Raw genomic sequence first — 22,937 nt, 5'->3', positions numbered from 1 at the left:
AATTTTTATCAGGAATGAATGTTAGATTTTGACAAATACTTCTCCTGCATCTATTGAGATGGTCATATGACTTTTCTTTTTGAGTTTATTGATATGGCAAATTCCACTGACTAATTTTCAAATGTTAAACCAACCTGGAATTCCTGGGATAAACCCCACTTACTTATGATGTATTATCTTTTTTATTTATTGTTGGCTTGATTCACTAAGATTTTGTTTAGAATTTTTGCAGGTATGTTTATAAAGGATATTGTTTTGTAGTTTTCTTCTGTAATGTCTTTCTTTGGTATTGATATCAAAGAAGAATTTGTATAATACTGATATTATCTGTATCTTAAATTTTGGTAGAATTCACCAGTGAAGTTATTTGGGCCTGGAGTTTTCTTTGTGGGAAGGTTTTTAACTACAAATTCAGTTTCTTTAATAAATATAAGGCTAGTCAGTCCATCTGTTTCTTCTGCATAAACTTTAGTAGTTTGTGTCATTCAAGGCATTTGACCATTGTTTCTAAGTTATTGAATTTATTGGCATAAAGATGTTTATAATGTTCCTTTATTATCCTTTTAAAATCTGTAGAATATGTTGTGATTTCACCTCCCACTCTTTATGTTATCATTGTCGTATTTATTTTACTTATATGTGTTATAAACCCCATAATGCATTTTTATTATTATTTCATCATTTTCATTTAGAAAGCAGTCATCTTTTAAAGAGATTTAAATTTTAAAAAGTCGTATATTTACCATATAGTTATCATTTACACTGCTCTTCATTCCCTTGTGTAGATCTATATTTCCATCTGGTATCACTTTCCTTCTGTTCCTAAGATTTTCTTTAACATTTTTTGGAATGTAGTTTGGCTCATGATAAATTCTTTCATCTCTTGTATGTCTAAAAATGTCTATGGTTTTTTTTTTAATTTAGATGTAATTCAGATATCATAAAATTCACTCTTGAACGGTGTATAATTCAGTAGCTTTTAGTGTATTCACAAAGTTGTGCAACTATCACCACTATTTAACTCCAGAATATTGCATCAGTCCCCGTAAATCCATACCCGTTAATAGTCACTCCTCATTCTTCCGTCACCCCAGACCCTGATAACCATTCATCTACTTTCTGTCTCTATGTCCTTAATCTTTGAAAGATATTTTTACTGAGTAAAATATTCTAGGTTGACAGGTTTTTGGTTTTGTTTTTTACCATTTCTTTCAAGACATTTTCCCACTGTCATCTCATATTATTTTCAACAAGAAAACTAATGTTTTCCTTATATGTGCCCCTCTGTGAGGTAGCTTTTTCCCTGGCTGCTTTTAAGATTTTTCTCTTTGTTATTGTTTTTGAGCAATTTGATTTTGATGTGTTTTGGTGCAGTTTTCTTCATAGTTCTTGTTTTGAAGGTCCATTGATCATCTTGGATCTGTGGGTTTATGGTTTTCACAAAATTTGAAAAAATTCTGGCCATTGTTTCTTCAAACATTTTTGAGCTCCCCTTGTTCCCCTTCTACCTCATCTGGGTCTCCAACTGCATGTGTATTAGGCTTGAAATTGCCTTATAGCTCTTTATTTTTTCTTTTTCAAATACACTTTTCAAATACACACTTTTTTCTCTGTATTTCGTTGGAGACTTTCTAGTGCTGGGTCTTCACTAATCATTTTCTAAGTAATGTCTAATCTGCAATTAATCACATCCAGTGTGTTTTTCATCCTGGACATTGTAGTTTTCATCTCTGTAGGTTCAATTTGGATGGTTTTCTATCCTCATGTCTCTACTTGACTTTCTGAACATATGGAATACAGTTATAATAGCTGTTTTAATTTACTTGACTGCTTAGTCTAACAGCTGTGGCAGTTCTGGTTCATTTTTGATTGATTTTTCTCCTCATTATGGGACATATTTTCCTGCTTCTTTGCATGTCTGGCAATCTATGGGTGCCAGGCATTGTAAATTTCACCTTGTTGGGAGGTGGATTTTTTTAAAAAACAATTTTTTAAGGCAGTTATAAGTTTACAACAAAACTGAGAGATAGAGACTTCTCACATATTCCCCTGTCCCCATACATGCATAGCTTCTCCCATTTTCAACATCACCAAAATCGTACACTTACCAAGGATGAACCTACATTGACACATCATGATAACCCAAAGTCCATAGTTTACCTTAGGGTTCACTCTTTTTTAAAAATATCATTCCTTCCTTCATTCATTCATTCCTTCATTCTAGCTGCACCAGGTCTTAGTTGCGGCACACAGGATCTTTAGTCTGGCATGAGGACTTCTTAGTTGTAGCATGCAGACTCAATTGCAGCATGCGGGATCTAGTTCTCCGACCAGGGATCGAACCCAGGCACCCTGCATTGGGAGCACGGAGTCTTCCCCACTGGACCACCAGGGAAGTCCCAGGGTTCACTCCTGCCGTTGCACACTCTATGGGTTTGGATAACAGTATAATGGCATTATATCAGGCACTATAATATCAGGCAGAGGATTTTCATTGCCCAACAAATCCTCTGTGCTCTGCTTTTTCAACTCCCTCCCCAACCCCTTCCCACAGGTGGATATTTTTGATCCTTACAGATATTCTTGAGATTTGTTCTGGAACGCAGTTAAGTTACTTGGAAGCAATCTAATACTTTTGGGTTTTGCTTTCATGACTTGTCAGGTAGGACCAGACCAGAGCTCAGTTTGGAGTTAATTATTCCCCTCTTGAGGCAACACACTTCTTTGTAAGCTCCCCCAGTGACCTGGCAGTCTTCCAGCCTGTGTGAATGCCAGTCACTCTTACCTCTAATCTTTATGGGTGATTCCTAGCTTTGCATAGTTTCCTCACACACATGTGCTGATCAGTACTCAGAGGGCACACTCTAAAAATCTTCAGAGTAGTCTCTCTGTGAAGCTCTCCCTCCTTGATACTCTGTCCTGCAAACTGTATCCTCTTTGGTCTTCAATGCTTTGAGCTTGATCTCCTCAATGCAGGGAGATCACTGGTCTCTGCCTGGGCTCCTCCTCCCTGTGTCATTGCCTTGAAACTCTCTCTACACAGCAAATTGAGACAAAGAATAGTCCATACACATACAAATGTATTACTAAATGTTTAAGCATATATGGGTGGTTCAGAAGTATGGATTTAGCCTAGGATGGAGGTTGAGAAAAGGGGATTGTCAGCATGGGCTTAGGCAGCTGCTTGTGGCTTAATGGATGACACTGGGCTTGAGCTAGTCTCAGTAGAGGCATATGCTCAGTAGGGCATATTCCAGGACAGGGAGCAGCTTCCAAAGAGATTTTTCTCCTAAAGTGACTGATATCAGTAGCCAACATGCCAGAGGCAGGAGAATTAGCAAGACATGGATCTGAGGTTGCTTCATGGAGAGGGAAAGAGCTGCAGATTTAAGAATGTTCTGAACTGGACAGATAGAGAACAGAGGAAAGGTATTTCAAGGAATGTTTGAAGAAATTCTGAAGTGTAAGGAAAAGTAAAGGTGAGTGGAAAGAGGAGGTCAGCTATGGGAGACATTCCACAGAAGGCTCTGTGGAATATGGATGTTGCATTTGGTATGGCCTATGAAAGAGAAATAAAAGCCAATACTGACTCTGGTATTCAGAATTTTCTTCACTCCTGGGGAAGCCTTTGGGGATAGCTCTCCATGGCTCTCTTGTTTAGGACACTGCTGACCACCTGTGGTAGCTAAGCAAAGAGCAGGCATAGTAGGGACGGGACACATTCAGTTCACAAAGGGCTGACTTGCAAACCCTATACCTTAAAATGACTGTAAACACTAGCCATATAACCCCATTTGAGAATATCCCCCCGCAAAAGACATCTCAGAGTCGCATGCATATGTGACCGATGCTGACAATCCCCAGGTTATTAAATTTGGGTGAAAAAATTCCCCAACGTCTTTGTCTTTGACTTCATCAGTGCCAATTTTCTATGTGGAGCACCTCTAGATCCTTCTGTCTTTTGTTTGCTTGCAGTAGAATAGCATATAACATCCAGCTGAAAGTTTGGGGAAGAAAATAAAGATGTTTCATACTGAGATGGATTCTTCTCAGAGCTAGGGACAAGTTGGGTTTTCCATATACACTTGGAAGCTCCCTTTTTTTTCAACAACATCGATAGCTGGAATTCATAGTATGCTTGCTGTGTAGCAGGCAGTCCCCTACATGCTTTTCATAGATTATTAATTTACATTCATACCAACCTTGTGAAATTGACACAAATGTTCCCTGTTTTACAGATGATGACCTGAGGCACAGAGAGATTAAATAATCTGCACTTCCCCAAAAGCAAAGCCCAAGACAAAAGCTTTTGGGTGAGTAGTTTAATTGGGAAAATGATCCTAGGGGCAGGAGTGAGGGAGGAAGGGAGTGAAATGGGAAGGAAAGGAAACCAACACAAGGATGTGTCTTGAGTTGACCAGCATTGCAGAGACTGGTTGCTTGATTCCATGGGATCTTCTGAGAATTTTCCAGCCACGGAAGACAGAAGACAAATGTGCACATCAGCTACCTCCAGCCCCATTCCATTAGTCAGCATTTGCCCCCACAGTACATAAAGTGCTGTACTTCCAAGCTGCACATGAGTGAGAACTGAGAGGAGTCCTGCAGCCGTACCACAAGGCATGTCAGAAAAGCCCTGGGACTGAAATCAAGAGGCATGTAGCTTAGATGCTATCAGGCTACACCATCTAGACTTGCACAGAACTGGTCATTTCATCAATGGCCAAAATAAGAAGTGAGGCTGAGAGCTTCTGAAACGCACAAGAGGTATTTTGCTCAAGGTTCCACCACTAGTGTTCGGTGGAACACGGCAGAGCTGAGACATGAATGCAAATCCCTCTGAGAGCTCTTGCCAGGAACAGGGCATCCTTGGTATGTTTCACTCTTGCTGTTGCTGGGGAGACTGAGGGCGGGAGAGGGTAGGGGAAGAGGTGGGCAGTGGTGTGGCTTTAATTATTTTGTAATGTAGTACATCTTATAGTCCCTGCTAGGCATTGCACCTTGAGTTGTCATAGTAGCAAAATTTGCAAGACTCACACAAATCTACTGCAGGACCCAAAGTCCCCTGGGAGAGGGCCAGACACCTGCACCTGCAAAACCACCTGGAGTGGGAGGCTGGACAGCAAGTGACGAGGTAGTGTGGGTACTTTTACTGTGACAGATGACTCTTTCCCACACACCCTTCATGGTTAGGCTGCTCCCGACTTGGTCCTTTTAATACACAGGAGTTTTCTAAGTAAGCCCAGGGTCCCATGCTGTCTTCCACTTCAACTGTAAATGAACCATTACACGATTTCCTGTAAAATATTCTTCTGGCTTCTCGTGGATCATTATCTCCTATTATCTATTTTGTTTTAAATAGTTGTAACTTTTTGCAGCAGCATTGGCTTTGAACTCGGATAGATCTCGGTTTGAATCCCAGCTCCACGGCTTACTAGCTTTGTGACTCTGGCAAGTTACTTCCCTGAACATAAAGTAAAAGCACATCTTGTTTTAAAACCTGAAAAGAGCCCCAGGCTTTGTTGGCTGTCAAAGTTCTTATCAAAGCACAGATTATGTTCCGTTCGTAGGATTTGGCTCTGCTAAACACAAGGGAGTTTCTGGAGCAAATAATGCAGAATCGTTACTCTCTTACATTTATTCAACAAGGGTCTGAACCAGGCATCATTCTAGGTGCTGGAGATAGAGCAGTGAACAAGTCAGGCAACAGCCTTACCCTTAAGGTGTTTCCATTCTAGTTGTGGGATGCCAGACAACACACAAGTAAATGATTAATTAAAGTAAGCTCTGTGGAAAAAAGAAAACAGGACACTATATTAGAAAGTGACTTTGGGAAGAAACAGGGCAGGAAGGAAGTTACTTTAGCCTGGCTAGTTAGGAAAGGCTTCTCTGAGGAGGTGACACCTGAGCTAAGCCATGAAGAATGAGACTGAGCCAGCCATATGTAGTCACTTATTGCTGCATAAGAAATTACCTCAAAACTTAGCAGCTTAAAACAACAAACATTTATTACTTCATGGTTTCTGTGGGTCAGTGATCCAGGCATGGCTTGGCTGGATGTCTCTGGCTCAGGGTCTCCCACAAGGTTAAAATCCAGGTATTAGCTGGGCCTGCAGGCAACTCAGGGTTCTTCTGGGGGAGGATCAGATTACAACCTGACCCACGTGGTTGCTGGCAGGCCTCCTTGCTGTCTGTTGGCCTGGGACATCAGTTCCTCACCATGAGGGCCTTTCCATAGTGTACCACACAGTAGGCAGCTGACTTCCCTCAGCATGAGCCAGAGAATGAGAGAGAGCGAGTGTACCCCAAATGAGGACCACCTTCCTTTTGTAACCCATCACCTGTACTCCATTTTATTTGCTAAAAGCATGTCACTAAATCCAAACCATATTCTAGGGCAGGGGATAACACACAAAGGTGTGAATACCAAGAGGCAGGGATGATTGGGGCCATCTGAAGAATAAGCCATACCATGGCTTCATCTGCCATACCATGCAAAGAGCTGGGAAAGTGTTCAAGGCAGAAGAAAGAAAATGCAAAGGTCCTGACTGCGAGAAACCTAATTATGTTTCAGGAAGCAAGAGGAAGCTGAGGGAGGTAGAATGTACTGAATAAAGTTAAAAAGCGACGGTAGGAGATGAGATAGTCAGAAGGCAGACCATGCAGGGTCCAAAAAGAAGTTTTGATTTTATTCTGAGTACAGTGGGGATCCAATGAAGGGTTTTTAAGCAAGGGAGTCAAGGATGTAATCCAACCACTTGACATTTTCCAGAGCTCTATGATGGATGGAGTCCCACCGGGACTTGATAGAGCAAGTGTGGTGGGTGAAGGAAAATAACTTTGGGGCTCAAAAAATCTTAATGGCGCCCAAATGCTTATTCATCTAAGTATAAAAACCTCAGAGTCCTATAAAATATTCCCCTTATCTCCCACCACTCTCCTAACCTTCAGTCAAAGTGAAGTTCCCCAAGCATGCACTGTGTTTTCTTGTCTCTGAGCTTATGCTGTTTCCTCTGCCTGGAGGACCATCCCACCATCTCCACCTGTCAAACTTGAACACTTCTTTCAAGACCCTTCTTAAGTCCCACCTCCTATGTGAAGCCGTTCTCAATTCTTCCCTTCCTTGAACCCTTCTTTTTCTTTGTTTAATCTACTTTTTGATTTTACCATGTCTTTCCTAGTATCAGTAGTTCATATCTAGATTGTAAGTTCCTTGAGATCAGGCACTCTACTTTCCTTATTTTTGGAACTTTCTTTTTGGACTTGAGCATATATAATCACTGTTCAACAAATATTTGTCAACTTGAATTAAACTGGGAACTATCAATAGATGATTACAGCAACTTTGGTTGGCTGTGAGGGTTTCCTGAGAAATAATAGTTTCCCTTTGGTTGACACTAAGCTATAATTTTCCTATCACAATTCACAAGCTATAAACATTATGTTCTTTGACCATAATGGAATTAAATTAGATATTAATAACAGAATATTCTCAGAAAAGTCTCCAAATATTTGGAAACTAAAAAACACACTTCTAAATAATACATGGGTGAAAAAATAAATTTAAAGGGTAATTAAAACTTATTTTGAACTGATAAAAATAAAACAAATCAGAATTTGTAGGATACTCCTAAGGCAATTTTGAGGGAGAAATTTATAACATCAGACACCTATATTAGAAGAAAGATTTCAAATCAATGATCTGAACACACTAGAAAAATAAAAGCAAATTAAACCCAAAGTAAGCAGAAGGAAGCAAATAAGAAAGATCAAAGTATAAATCAATAAAATAGAAACAGGAAAACAATAGAGAAATCAATGAAAGCAAAAAATGCCTCTTTGAGAAAATCAATAAGTTGATAAAATTCTTGCCAGACTTATTAGGGAAAAAAGAAAATATTAAGAATGAGAGAGGTGATATCACTTCAGATTCTACATATATATTTATATATATTTATTTATTTCATTTATTTATTGGTTTATTTATTTATTGGCTGCGTTGTGTCTTCTTTGCTGCACGCGGGCTTTCTCTAGTTGTGGCGAGCGGGGGCTACTCTTTGTTGCCGTGCATGGGCTTCTCATTATGATGGCTTCTCTTCTTGTGGAGCACAGGCTCTAGGCGCGCAGGCTTCAGTAGTTGTGGGTTTTCAGGCTCTAGAGCGCAGGCTCAGTAGTGTGGCACACGAGCTTAGTTGCTCCACAGCATGTGGGATCTTCCTGGACCAGGGCTCAAACCCGTGTTCCCTGCATGGGCAGGCGGATTCCTAACCACTGCACCACCAGGGAAGCCCCAGATTCTACATATATTTAAAAGACAATTAGGAATTATTATGAACAACTTTATGCTAATAAATATGACAACTTAGATGAAATAGACAATTTCCTTTAAAAACAAAAATTACCAAAGCTCACTCAAGAAGAAATAAATAATCTAAAGAGCACTATATCTATTTAGGAAAGTGGCATAATTCAAAACTCTCCTCCAAAGAAACTCTAGGCTGAAATGACTTCATGGGTGAATTCTATTAGACTCTTAAAGAAGAAATAATACCAATTCTATACAAACTCTTCCAAAAATATCAGAGGAGAGAATAGCTCTCAGCCCATTCTAAGAGGTCAGGATTATCTTTAAAATGAAACAAGACAAAGGCATTACACTATAGACCAAAATCCCTCACGAACAAAAATTCTATACAAAATGTTAGCAAATTGAATTCAATAATACATTAAAAGTATAAAACATCATATTGATATGATCAAATGAGGTATATCCTGGAACCAAGACTTAGAAGATCCATTTAACATTTTAAAATCAATCAATATATCAGTACTGCAACAGGACTTCCCTGATGATCCAGTGGCTAAGGCTCCAGGCTCCCAATGCAGGGGGCATAGCTTCCATCCCTGGTGGGGGAAGATCCTGCATGCTGCATGGCTCAGCTAAAAAAAAAAAAAAGTCAAAAAAATATATATACTTCAACATACAAACTAAAAATAAAAATCATAAGCTTATCTAAACAAAACCCAACATTCATTTCTGATAAATACTCTCAGTAAGCTAAAATTAGAAGGGAACTTCCTCAATTTCATAAAGGTCATCTAAAGAAGCCTACAGCTACCATTATACTTAATGGTGAAAACCTAAATACTTCCCTCATAAGATCAGGAACCAGTAAGAATGTCTGCTGTTATCACTTTAATTCAAAACTTGGAGTGGTTCTGGCCAGTGCAATCAGACAAGAAAGAGAAATAAAAGGTATGCAAATTGAAAAGGAGGAATTCAAACTGTTTTTATTTTCAGATGACATAATCACCTATGTACAAAATATGATGGAATCTTTTTTAAAAGCTATTAGAACTAATAATTGAGATCAGTAAGGTTGCAGGATACAAGTTCAATATACAAAATTCAATTGTTTTTCTCTGTAGTAGCAACAAATAATCAGAAATTTGAATATAAAAACATTACTATATACAATAACATAAAAAAGAAATACTTAGTGATAAAATTAACAAAAGAAGTAAAAGATCTGTACACTAAAACTACAAAATATTGCTGAAAGAAATTAAAGAAGACCTAAATAAATGGAAAGATATACCTTGTTCATGGATCTGAAGACTCAGTATCATAAAGATGTCAACTGTCCTTGAATTAATCTATAGACTCAATGCAATTAAAGTCAAACTCCCAACAGGATTTTTTGTAGAAATTGACAGGCTGATGCTAAAACTTTTGTGGAACTGCAAAGAATCTAGAATAGCCAAACCACTCTGAAAAAGACATACGAATTTCAAGGTATAACACTGCCTGATTTCAATAATTATTATAAAGCTACACTAATGAAGACAGTGTGGTATTAGCATAAAGACAGAAAAATAAATCAACGGAACAAAATAGTAAGTCCAGAAATAAACTCATACATATATCTGGACAACTGGTTTTTGACAAAGGCACAATGCAGTGGAGAATAAATAGTCTTTTCAACAAATTGTGCTTGAACAATTGTATATACATATAAAAAAAAAGAACTTAGATCCATAACTCACACCATATGCAAAATTTAACTCAAAATGGGTCATAGACCTAAATGTAAAAGCATAGATCTATAAAACTATTAGAAGAAAACAGGAGTAAATCTTTTTGACCTTGGGTTAGGCAAGGATTTCTCAGATATAACATCAAAAACACAATTCATAAAAGAACAAGTTGATTAATTGGGCTTAGTTCAAATTTAAAATTTCTACTCTTTAAAAGACACTCTTAAGATAATGAAAAGACAAGACACACACTGTGAAAAATCTTTGCAAAACATATATCTGATTCCAGAATATATACTCTCAAAATGCAAAAATAAGATAACAAACAAACCAATAAAAACTGACTAAAAGATTTGAACAGACAAGTTAAGGTACAGAGACGGCAAATAAACATAAGAAAAGATGCTCAACATCATTGTCATTAGGAAACACGAATTAAAACCACAGTGAGAGGGGGGAAAGTGGTGGGGGCGGGTGGTGGTGGTGGGATGAATTGGGAGATTGGGATTGACATATATACACTAATATGTATAAAATAGATAACTAATAAGAACCTGCTGTACAAAAAATAAATAAACAAAATAAAATTTAAAAAAACCCATAATGAGATAACACTACTTAGCTATTAGAATAACTATCATTAAAAAGACTTGTCATACCAAGTGTTGATGAAGATGTGGAGAAACTAAAACTCTTGTGAACTTATGGTGACAATGTCAATATTACAACCAAACAATTTGGCAGTTTCTTAAGATGTTGAACATACAATGACCATATGATCCACTCAATTCACTCCTAAGTATTTACTCAAGAGAAAAATTAATTTGTGACCATATAAAGACTTGTACACAAATGTTTACAGAAGCTTTATTTGTAATAGCCCCAAACTGGAAACACCTCAACTGTCCATCAGCAGGTAAATGGATAAACAGACCATGGCGTATCCATAAAATGGATTACTACTCAGCAATAAAAAGTAATGAACAATTGCTACATATAATGACATGGATGAATCTTAAAATTATCATGCAGAGTGAAAGAAGCCAGCCAAAATTAATGATTAAAGTGTGGAAAATTCAAAACTAATCTATAGTGACAGAAGGGAGATTGATGACTGCTTGGAGATAGGGGACAAGGTGTGGGAGGGAGGGATTAGAAAAGCACAAGTGAAAACTTTTAGAGGTGACAGATATCTTCACTATCTTGATTGTAGTGATGATTACCCATGTAAAAACGGTACACTTTAAACATATGTAGTTTATTATAAACTTTATATAAACTTTAGTAAAATTTATTTACATATAAACTTAATCTGTATAATTGACATACAGTAAACTATATATAAAACTTTTTTTTAACTTGGGCCCAGAAGTGAAAATGTCACTTTCTGTCATATTTCATTGGCCAGTGAAAGTCATATGACCTCACCTAACTCCAAGGGGGCAGAAAAGAACATTCTTACCACATGCCTGAAAGGAGAGAGAATATTTGTGCATAATTCTAAAAAGTACCATACTCAGCAGTAAGCATGCTGATTCTTTATAAATGGAACACTTGTCCCAGTTGTTATATAATAGAATTCACATTCATTTGCAGAACCACCAAGCAACAGTGGACTTAGCAGCTCTTACTCAGAAGACCTGCAAAGATACAGCTATTCTGCTTACAATGGTGAAGAATGTACACATTAAGTCAAATTAGCCATGTAACCCAGAACTTTTCCTACTAATTTTGAAATTAGTGCTTCCTAGAATCTAGGAAAATGTGAACAACCACTTGGTCTAGCTTCTGTCTCCTAGCCAATTAAGTTTAAGGTGAATCATAGAAGAGAGATGGTGGGTCAGAGATTCCATAATGACAAATTCCTTCTCCTGCATTTATTCTCTTCATCGTCAGGAAATTGTTTCTCATATCCAACTAAAAAAATTTTTTTAATTTAAACTAATTTCCTTTTGTTCTTTTCAGTCAAAAATATTAAAACAAAAGCTCTATGTCATAGAAAAAAGTTAGCACCTTAATATACAAAAAACATTTGCATATCAGTATGTAAGAAAGACATTTAACTTTTTTTTAGCAACATGGCAGATTGTGTTAATACAGACCCCATCTCACACCTAACAGGCTTTCTTTCTGAAAAACACATAGAAATACTGTGTGCTATATTATTTTCTGTACTTTTTAAATGCATTTAAAAATATTTCTGATTATTTAAAAGAAAAACAGGGAATTCCCTGGCAGTACAGTGGTTAGGACTCCACGCTTTCACTGCCGAGGGCGCATATTTATTCCCTGGTCGGGGAAGTTAAGATCCTGCGTGCAGCGCGGCACGGCCAAAAAATACACACACACACACACACACACACACACACAAATATATATATGAACAATAAACTTACAAGATGAGAAAGAAGTAATTTACTATTCAAAGAAGCAATTTAAGTCAAAACAGCAATGAGATGCCATTTCAGATGTAAAATTGGCAAATATTTTTAAAAATGAAAATGCCCAGTATGCTCAAACCTGTATTTACAGTAGGAGAGAATTTTTTGTTTGTTTGTGTTTGTTGTGTGAGAATAGTGGGACTGTGCATATTTTAGATTTTGTTGTGTGAGAATAGTGTTTGTTGTGTGAGAATAGTGGGACTGTGCATATTTTAGATTTTCTTCTTTTTGATAATACCTGTTTTCTAAAATAAATATGTACTACTTTTATAACAAAATACTCACTTTTAATTGAAAGTAATATTGCTATTTTAAAGTTCTCTCTTATCCTTCTCTTCTCCATGCTCTCCAGCTCCAACTTCTTTCATCTTTTCTACTTTCATTCTGAAATCAGATTTACCAAGGTTTTCAGGACATTCTTCATTTTCTCTATGTCCTTAATTCAGTTGCACTTAGTTTTTGAGTTATCCCATCAAAACGGGTTTGAGCTTTTGAAAAAAGCTTTTCTGCTTTCTTCTTTCTTCTTTAAATAATCAACTTATATTTGCATTGCATTTCACCTAAAGCATTCATTAGCCAGACTGATATTTTAAAAATGTTCCTATTATCCATGTTCTTTGTCCAAAAAATAGATTTATTACGTACCTTCTATGTACTCTAGTACCATCCCTGTGTGTCATAGCAGAGATGTATGGGTATCATGTACATGGGTAAATACATATCTGTATGTATGTCCATTTGTACATAACATATGCCAGTCACTGGGCTTAGTGCCTTATCAGCTTTACTTCATTAAACCCTCATAATAATCTTATGAGATCATTGTTTTATTTCTGTTTTAGAAATGAGGCTTAGAGAGGGGCTGTAATATGCCAGAGAATAGCTGATAAGGGTAGGAGCTAAGCCTTGCAGACGGTGTCCAGGAAGGGTTACGTACAGAAATAAAACCATCTATAGCAGCCTATGCATGCCACAAATGTGATTAAAAAATAAAGAATTTTCTGGACCTTCAGTGATTTCAGTCATTCTATCCCACACAGCTGGCTTCATGGGTGTGTCAACAAAGTAGAGGCTCAGGACCCCAGGTTCAGAGGGATCCTGCGGGTGCTTGGAGTTTAATGCTCTGCAGTTGCCATCTTGAAATTCTAAATAATTTTTTCTTTGGCTTTGTGTTTTATAAGTGAGGTCTGATGGACACTGGAGCATGTGCCGAGGCCTTGGAGCCTTCAGCTTACGTGCGGTCTGCCTGCGGTCAGCTCCCCGCCTCCTGGCAGCTGGCCCTCCATTGCCTGGTGCCCAGGGCCCCTGCCCAGTCTGTCTCCACGACTACCCTTCCCACTGGGGGGCATTTCCACGTTCTGCTGCCTCCCTCAGTGGGGCCCTGGGTTCAGGTCTGCAGAGGGTTGGGGGACAAGTCGCTGAGATCATGCCTCTTGCCCACCCCCAATCCAGGTATGAGCATGTCCTGGTGCTGAGTTGCAGTCCTTTCAGGACCCACCATCTGCTGCTGGTGGCAGGGGGGTGGAGTCTGCCAACGGAGCGGGGGGTCCAGAGGAGGTCCAAATGTCTGTGAGGACCTGCACTTACCCTGTGAATGTCCCCTGCCCAAGGGAGAGTTCCATTAAATTGCAAATTAAAAACCACTGTAATAGGTCAAGAGAGCGAGGGGGAAAGAAAGGAAAAGCTTTATATAGTACCCCTAATGGGACTTTTTTCCCTGCTTTTTGAACAAAGGGCTTGCATTTTCATTTTGTCCTGGGTGGGGAAACTCTGCAGCAATGCCAGCTGTCCCATGGTCTGACCACGTGTCAGTGGAGCTTCAGGTGATCAGAGAAGGGAACAGTGTACTCCAGGAGGAAAGGTGACTTATTATTTGCTTATTCCACACTTATTTACCTTTGTCGTCAAAGTGTTTGTACAGAGTCCTCCTGCTTGCGGTTCCGGGTGTTGGAAGATGAGGGCACCGGTGATTGCTGGCCGCTGGCTGGCCAGGGGAGAAGGGCTGTGTATTAAATGGACAGCAACATGCAAAGCAGAGCTGCCCTGCCAGGGTGCATTCCTCTCAGCTTTGTTGAAAGCCAGGTTCTGTAGGTTTGTCTCTGGTGAAAAAAGGTTCCTCCTTTTGAAGATTCCAGCTTGAGTACCAAACAGGTCTCTGAATATTGCTTTGGGACGTTGCTTATTCCTGCATTTAATGGCCTAGTGCACTGAAAAACACAACGTGGTACCAACGCTGTGGTCATAGTCAGTCAACACGGTCCTCTCCCCAGAGGAAGGACTGGATGGGCAGTTCTCACAGTCACAGCAGGGGATGTTCCTGGAGAAGGCACTCAGGCAAGTCTGATTTTCTCACAGGAAAAAAAAATGTAATTAGGTAGCTCCACGCCTAGGGCTTGATCTTAACTCTTCTCTCTCTCTCATTTTTCTTTAAATTAATTAATTTATTTATTTTTGCCCGCATTGGGTCTTTATTATTTTTTTTAATTAGTTTGACCCTCTGCTCATGAGATTTTTTTTTTTTTTTAGATGTTGGGGGTAGGAGTTTATTAATTTATTTACTTTTGGCTGTGTTGGGTCTTCGTTTCTGTGCGAGGGCTTTCTCTAGTTGTGGCAAGCGGGGGCCACTCTTCATCGCGGTGCGCGGGCCTCCCACTATTGCGGCCTCTCTTGTTGTGGAGCACAGGCTCCAGACGCGCAGGCTCAGTAGTTGTGGCTCAGGGGCCTAGCTGCTCCGCAGCATGTGGGATCCTCCCAGACCAGGGCTCAAACCCGTGTCTCCTGCGTTAGCAGGCAGATTCTCAACAACTGCACCACCAGGGAAGCCCGCGTTGGGTCTTTGTTGCTGCACACAGACTTCCTCTAGTTGTGGCGAGCAGAGGCAACTCTTCGTTGTGGTGCACAGGCTTCCCATTGCGGTGGCTTCTCTTGTTGTGGAGCATGGGCAAGTGGGCTTCAGTAGTTGTGGCACATGGGCTCAGTAGTTGTGGCTCGCGGGCTCTAGAGCACAGGCTCAGTAGCTGTGGCGCACGGGCTTATATGCTCCACGGCACGTGGGATCTTCCGGACCAGGGCTCGAACCTGTGTCCCCTGCATTGGAGACGGATTCTTAACCACTGCACCACCAGGGAGGTCCCAACTGTTCTCTATCTCTTTTTTTTTTTTTTTTTTTTTTTTGCGGTGTGTGGGCCTCTCACTGTTGTGGCCTCTCCCGTTGCGGAGCACAGGCTCCAGACGCACAGGCTCAACGGCCATGGCTCACCAGCCCAGCCACTCCGCAGCATGTGGGATCTTCCCAGACCGGGGCACGAACCCGTGTCCCCTGCATCGGCAGGCGGACTCTCAACCACTGCGCCACCAGGGAAGCCCCCCAACTGTTCTCTTTTAATGATCATAAATGCCATATTCAGATCAGCTATAAATACATCATTGTACACTGTCCAATAGTAAGCTTTCAAAATGCAAACCTATTAGTCTGGTAATAAAGAAATAGATCCTATAAATTTTAAGTTAACTTTGTTTAATTGTTTAGGAGACTCCTTAGGTAGGGGGCTTGTGCAGGGGTGGGAAGTATGGGAGGGGAGCGTCCAGAAAGGGCAGGGGATCTATGGGCAGAGAGGGGAGAAGCCAGGGGGACAGTAGGTTTCAGGGGGTGGATGTATGCACTGCCTGGCATCACCTCACAACAGTGTGTATCTGGCAAAGAGGTCCCAGGAGAACTTGCTGGAGGGTGAGCTGCTCTACCCATATCATCCTTTTTATTATTAGTTACTCATGAAGTGAACATTTATGTCCCTGAAATAAGAAATCTCAAATACATGTACGCACAGGAGATAGACTTAACATTGGTCCCTTACCTGCCTCAAATCCGTGCTTAGCTGGGTTTATGAACCAGACATACGATGATAAACACCCAATCTATCTACTCAATCTACCCATAGGACTTAGATTTCTAGCCTTTTTAAAAACCATTTCTAGCCATTTTTTTTACCATTTTTTTACCAAAATACGTTCTCGATAATGGAGTTAGAGAACAAAGTGAGGAAAATGGGGTTATTTCCTTTGTCTTTATCTGCCACTCTCCTTGCCCCCCACCAGCAGGCAAAGTAGCAAATGTTGGGATTCGTTTTCCCATGCTCCCTGTCTACCATTCTGAGGTCCCTGCCAGCCCCACTTTTGCTCTCTGGCTTGTGGAATTGATTGTGCCTTGGAGGCAGAGAGCTCTATGGGCAAAAACTAGAGGCAGAAGAACAAATCCCAGGGGCCCCAAGGTAAAGGTCTCAGGCTATTCTTTGGGCCCACCCCTCTCCCTGGCCACCCAATCTAGAGAGGGCTCAAGGCTGTTTATGAGGGCCAGGTCTAGAAGGGGTGCACATCACTTCCACTTGACTCCCACTGGCCAGAATTCAGTCACTTACCCAATCTACCTGCAAGAAAGACTACAAGCTGGTCTGCCTAGACTCCTGGAAAGAGGCAGTGGTGTGGTGGATCTGTGGTACTACCTCTGCCGTGTTAAACAGCCGGTGCCAGAGAACCCAGGAAAAGTCCAGAAATTGGAAACACAGCACTTTGGAAGCCCAGGGTGTTGGGCGGGGCTGAAAACTAAAGGATTTGCTAAAAGTTTCATAAGATATAGTTGAACCTGGTGCAACCAGGCACTTTCCCCTCTCCCAGCCCAGAGGAAGATGTGACATTTACCTTCTGGACTTGAAAATATGGACATAGCTATGTGAGGGAGGCGAGGAACGTCACGGAAAACCGTAGTATTAAGTTCAAGCCTAATGGCTGAGACTTGATATTCCCCAGCCTCTTCCTCCCACTCAGTCCCTGGATGCTGACAGTGAAACCTGTACTTTCCAGGCAGGATTCCTCTCTGATAAAAACAAACAGCCCAAGAGGAAAGACTTACAGATCCTTCTAGTGAAATGGCTGGGCCCTGATCATTATTCACCCTAAGTGAGCCCCAGTCACTCAGAGAACTTCCAATGAGCTTTTTAGTACCTCACATTTATGAACTTACGAACAAGGAGAGAGTCAAGTAGTTAAGGTGAGCTTCTAACGTGAAAGATGAAGTCCAAAACAAACAAATAGAAAATGAACCCTGATTCAAAGAGCAAAAGAAACCTTGGGGGGAAGCCACTATCTTCAGAGAGATACGAGAATGTATTGCATACACAAAACAAAAAGCACAGGGTGCTACAGAAAAGGCACATACCTGTGACAAGAAAGAGCCTTTGAAAATTAAAAAATGATAGACAAAGTTAAGAATTCACTAGAAGGGGACTTCCCTGGTGGCGCAGTGGTTGAGAGTCCGCCTGCCAATGCAGGGGACGCGGGTTCGTGCCCCGGTCCCGGAAGATCCCACATGCCACAGAGCGGCTGGGCCCGTGAGCCATGGCTGCTGGGCCTGCATGTCCGGAGCCTGTGCTCCGCAACGGGAGAGGCCACAACAGTGAGACGCCCGCGTACCGCCAAAAAAAAAAAAGAATTCACTAGAAGGGGTGAAAGATAAATTTGAAGAAATCTCCGGAAAAGTAGAACAAAAAGCAAAGAGAGGAAAACTAGAGAAAGAAGAGAAAAAATTATAGGATTGATTTAAGAGTTTCAATATCTCACTAGTAGGAGATCCACAAAAGTGAGAAAATGGACAGAAGAAATTACCGAAAAGTTTCCCAACTGAAGGTCACGAGTTGCCATATTGAAATGGCCACTGAGCACTCAACACAGTGAAGGAAAGGAGACCTGCACTAAAGCACATCATCATAAAAGTTCAGAACACCAAGGATGAAAAGAAGAGTCAAATTACAGAGAGAACATTCCAGTCACAACAGAAGCCATAAGACAGTGGTTCAATGCCTTCAAAATTCTGAGGGGAAATAATTTCCAATTTAGAAGTCTCTACCTGGCCAGACTATCATTCAAATAGGAAGAGTAACTGCAACTAACTCCTAAGTGGTTTAAGAAAAAATATATACATATTCAAAATAAAGACATGATAAAGCAAGTACAGCAAAAATGTTAACAACTGGTGAATTGGTGAAGGGTATTAAGGAGTTTTTGGTAATAGTCTTCCCAGTCTTTTAAGTTTGGGGAAAAAAAAAAAGAATAAGAGTAGAATAAAGGAATTTTTAGGTGTGTAAGGTCTCCAAAGTTCACTTTCTTACTAAATCACTGTAGTTGTGTTCCATGCAAACAAGGGAGTGAAATAACAAAGTGTAACCAGGATCAAAAAAACAGGATCCAACATGGAAGAGAAGGGTAGTCCTGGAATGACTACATAGCTATTACAATAGCTATGTAATTGGTCTGCAGGGTGACAAGTCTAGCCTAGAGCAGGAGGACCAAGGACAGGTTTATTTCCAATAAAACATGGAATTGATGGATTAGCCATTTGAGTAATTTGATAGTTCAGACAGAGAGTTTGGGAATGAATAAGTGGACAGCGCCCTAGAAAATAGAACAAACCAAAATTTGAGTTAATTATTAACTCCAGGAAAAATGAACAATTGCACAAGAAAGGAAATATAAATGATGTGGTTCAGTCATGAAGAAGATTTATATGGACACATTAATATAAAAGTGAATATGTAATATAATCACGTTGGGAATGAGGGGCGGGAAATGGTGTGTGAATGGAGGGTATAAAAGAGATCATTCCTCATCTTCCATGGTAAGAAATCAGTAGATAATGTATATAATGGAAAAATCAAGAAGAGCAGTAGAAACCTATTATTAGGAAATACAGAAGTAAACATGAGAAAAATGCTTAATAGAATCGAAGGCAGTTGCCTCTGAGGAATGGGAATCAGAGTGGGTAGGGACAAGCAAAGGATCTGTTTTTTATGAGTAGGGTTTGTCTGGGACAGTCCCAATGTATCCTTGATAGTCTGGCATAATTTTGTTACCATTGCGCCTTCCACTATCAAAATTGTCCCAATTTTGAAGCCTTGGAGTGTTACTTGATATGGGTAATAATTTAATAAAAATAAGAAGGGAGGGCTCTTTGGACCCTAAGTTAAATAACCTTGTTTCATCCAGCTCAACCAAAGCTCAACTTTCTTTTCCTCTAAAATTAATTCTTTATTTTAAATTAAATACAAGCAGTATGTTTGTTTCAAAGCACTTTTTACATTCACTACCTCATTTAATCTTTACAACAGTTTCATGAGGTAAGCAGCCTTTCCCATTTTATAGGTGATAAAAATGAGGTTCACAGCGGTCTTGTGACTTCTTAACAAGGTGACACAGCTAGTAGATACTAGTCTACACTGGACCAGCCCCTCCAATTATGGTTCCCATGCTCTTGCCACAATATCAAATGATAAGGCATTTAAGTTATCCCACAAATGAATAGAATCTGAGACTCTGAACCCAGATTAGCAGCCTAGCTGTTAGAAAAACAGATTATGAAAAACGATAAATATTTCAAACATCCTTTTGTCATCCTGGTCTTGGAACAGAAATTCTAATTAATCTGCCCAGTTAGGCGTAGTGGAAACTGAAATCATCCTCATGGGAGGACAGCCCACACCTCCCTTAGAGTCCTGGAGGATGAATCCCTGCTGCTAAACCTCAAGACGAGGGAAGCAGTTCTAGTGGGGGTTTTTTGTTTGTTTGTTTAATATTTATTTACTTATGTATTTATTTTGGCTGTACTGGGTCTTAGCTGCTGCACGTGGGATCTTTAGTTGCAGCATGCTGACTCTTAGTTGTGGCATGCATGCAGGATCTAGTTCCCCGACCAGGGACCAAACCTGGGCCCCCTGCATTGGGAGCATGGAGTCTTACCCACTGCGCCACCAGGGAAGTCCCTGTTTGATGTTTTAAAACACAGTTTTAAATTACAAAAATAATGTATGATTATTTCAGAAAAAGAATAGAGATAAAGCACAAGAGAAAAAAATTTAAATCATCTAAATCCCATCACATAAATATGCATACAGTTAACATTAGAGAATATATATATATATTTTTTCTAATACATATACAAAAAGTTTGCATATCATGCAAACTTCTCAGTAACCTGCTTTTCCCCCCAAATACTCTATTTTGGACATGGTTTCATGTCCATAACCATGTGTCTTTATTGTCTCTGTATCTTTCTTTTTAGTAGCTGCCTACTAGTTCACCTGGGTTTTCCCTTTTTTTCTCTCTCTTTTTCTATTATTAACTTTACAATAATAACAAAACTCTGCACATGCATCTTTGTGCACACATTCTATGCTTTCCTCAGGATAAATTCCCTGAAGTGAGATCACTGTGCCAAAGAGCCTATGTTTCAGGGGGCCTTCTTACTGGCGTTGTAAATTTCTCTCCTGAAAGGCTGTACATTCCCATCAATAGGGGATGTAAATGTCCATATCCCTATTTCCCACCAACCCTGCGTGTTCTTTTATCAGGGCTGTAATCTTTCCTAAGTGTTTTAACCTTGAGGAACAAATCCAGGGTGTTGAGGATGGGAGGCAGTTAAGATAAACAAGAAATATCCGAAGTGTTCTTTAGTAACTCCTTTCCAGTCTCTTCTACAATCATATTTTTCCAATTTGAAACTCTGGCCTGGCTGGTTCCATCCTCAGCCACCCCAATTTTCCCCACCTGCCCCTCTTGTGGTCAGTCTTTCCTCTCCAGTGAGTACATTTCTTTGAGGTGAAGGACATCACTTTATATGTCAAGGTTTGGACAGCAGTATCACCCAGTAACAGCATCACTGTGCCATGCCCAAGGATTCTGAAATTTCAGAACCAAGCGTTTTAGAATGTTTCATACAGTCTCCCACGTTGATCTGCCAGCCCTGGAAACAAAGCCACACTGACGCTACTTAAGACACACATGCAGAGGCCAAGAGCCGTGTACATTCCTACACCTCCTCCTCTGATTCTTTCTCCCTCGTCCCTGGGCCCATCCCCGCTAAATAATCCTCCACTAGCTGGACACTGAAATGCCTTTGTTTGCTTTATTCTAAAAGGGCACCACTCCGAGGCTACATTCTCACGGTCCATTCTTTGCTTTCCATTCCTCATTTGTTCCAAACCTGAGGATCACACCCCCATTCTTCCTACAACTTTCACCCCTAGTTCAGGACATTTGACAGCTTTGCACAATAGCTAACGTTTCTCTTGTAATTTCTGGGTCTTTTTCCTCCTCATCAAGGAGTGTGGTAAGGAGCTTCCCTGGTGGCGCAGTGGTTGGGAGTCCGCCTACCAATGCAGGGGACGCGGGTTCGTGCCCCGGTCCGGGAGGATCCCACTATGCCGCGGAGTGGGTAGGCCCGTGGGTCATGGCCACTGAGCCTGCGCGTCTGGAGCCTGTGCTCCGCAACGGGAGAGGCCACAGCAGTGAGAGGCCCGCGTACCGCAAAAAAAAAGAAAAAAGGGTGGGGGGGGGGCTTCTTCTGGTAGAAGCCAGCATGCAATCCCCTTCTCCCTCAAGGTTGGCACGGAGATCGACAGGAAGAGTATGCTCTACCGGGGTTAAATAAATACAGAACCGCGTACTGCGTGCTCACCCACGTTACTCATTTTATGTAAGTTCCTCTTGCTGGCGGTGCCCCACTCAGCGAGGGTAATGAAAGAAAACGCACGGAAAATTTGCACGGGGACATATCCACACTCAACAGCCTTTGCCCTGGGAACTCAGCATTTCGATACCTGGCTTATAACGCCCCTGAGACTGAAACTGCGACGGGTGAGGAGGGGGTGTGGTGAGGCCTTTGTAACGGGCAGGGACGGGTTCTGCCTAGTTCTGCCTCCCCCTTTGACCAAATCTCCTCCAACACAGAAATGCGCAAACTACCACATTCTCACCTAGAGATGGAAAATCATTGTTTTCTGGGTTTCGCCTTCTACCATCTCAAACCAACTGCGCCAAAATTTTCCCAGTTAACCGGGACCTGGCATACACGTACTCTTATTTTTACTTATTTTAAGAGGATGATTAACTGCCCCATTTTTACCAAAAAACACACAAAGCGACACAGTCCTAACTGCAACCCTCATACAAAATCACTTACTAAACATCTGCAGGGCAAAAGGAAAGAGAAAGGAGGAGACACTGGAGAGGCAACTTAGGGAGCACAGAAGAGACCGCGTCGAGGCTGCGGCTCCGCGCCGCTCTCCCGCCGCCAGGCTTGGGCGCCCCCTTCCTTCCCCGCACCCTCTCCTCCCCACCGCCGCCCGGCGGGCGCTCCTGTCGTGGTCCCGCCCGAGGCCCCGCCCCGCAGCCGACGTCAGTTGTTATGTCTCGGTTTGGGCCGTGGCCGCCGAGGATCCTCTAGTCCTGAGGCGACGGCGGCGGCCTCCGCGGGGGAGGGGGCGTCGGAGACGGTGGCCGGGAACCCGCGCCGCCCATCCGAGCGGGACGAGCGCTGCGTGACCAGGGGGCAGCCCGAGAGCCGCCCCGGGGAGACGTCTCGGGCCTATTTTTGCGTTTTCTCCGGGACCGTCGCCTCGCGCGCCCCATTTC

The sequence above is a fragment of the Mesoplodon mirus genome, assembly GCF_964341445.2.
Source record: "Mesoplodon mirus genome assembly, chromosome: 14".
Taxonomy (NCBI): Eukaryota; Metazoa; Chordata; class Mammalia; order Artiodactyla; family Ziphiidae; genus Mesoplodon; species Mesoplodon mirus.
This window is presented reverse-complemented; position numbering follows the sequence as displayed.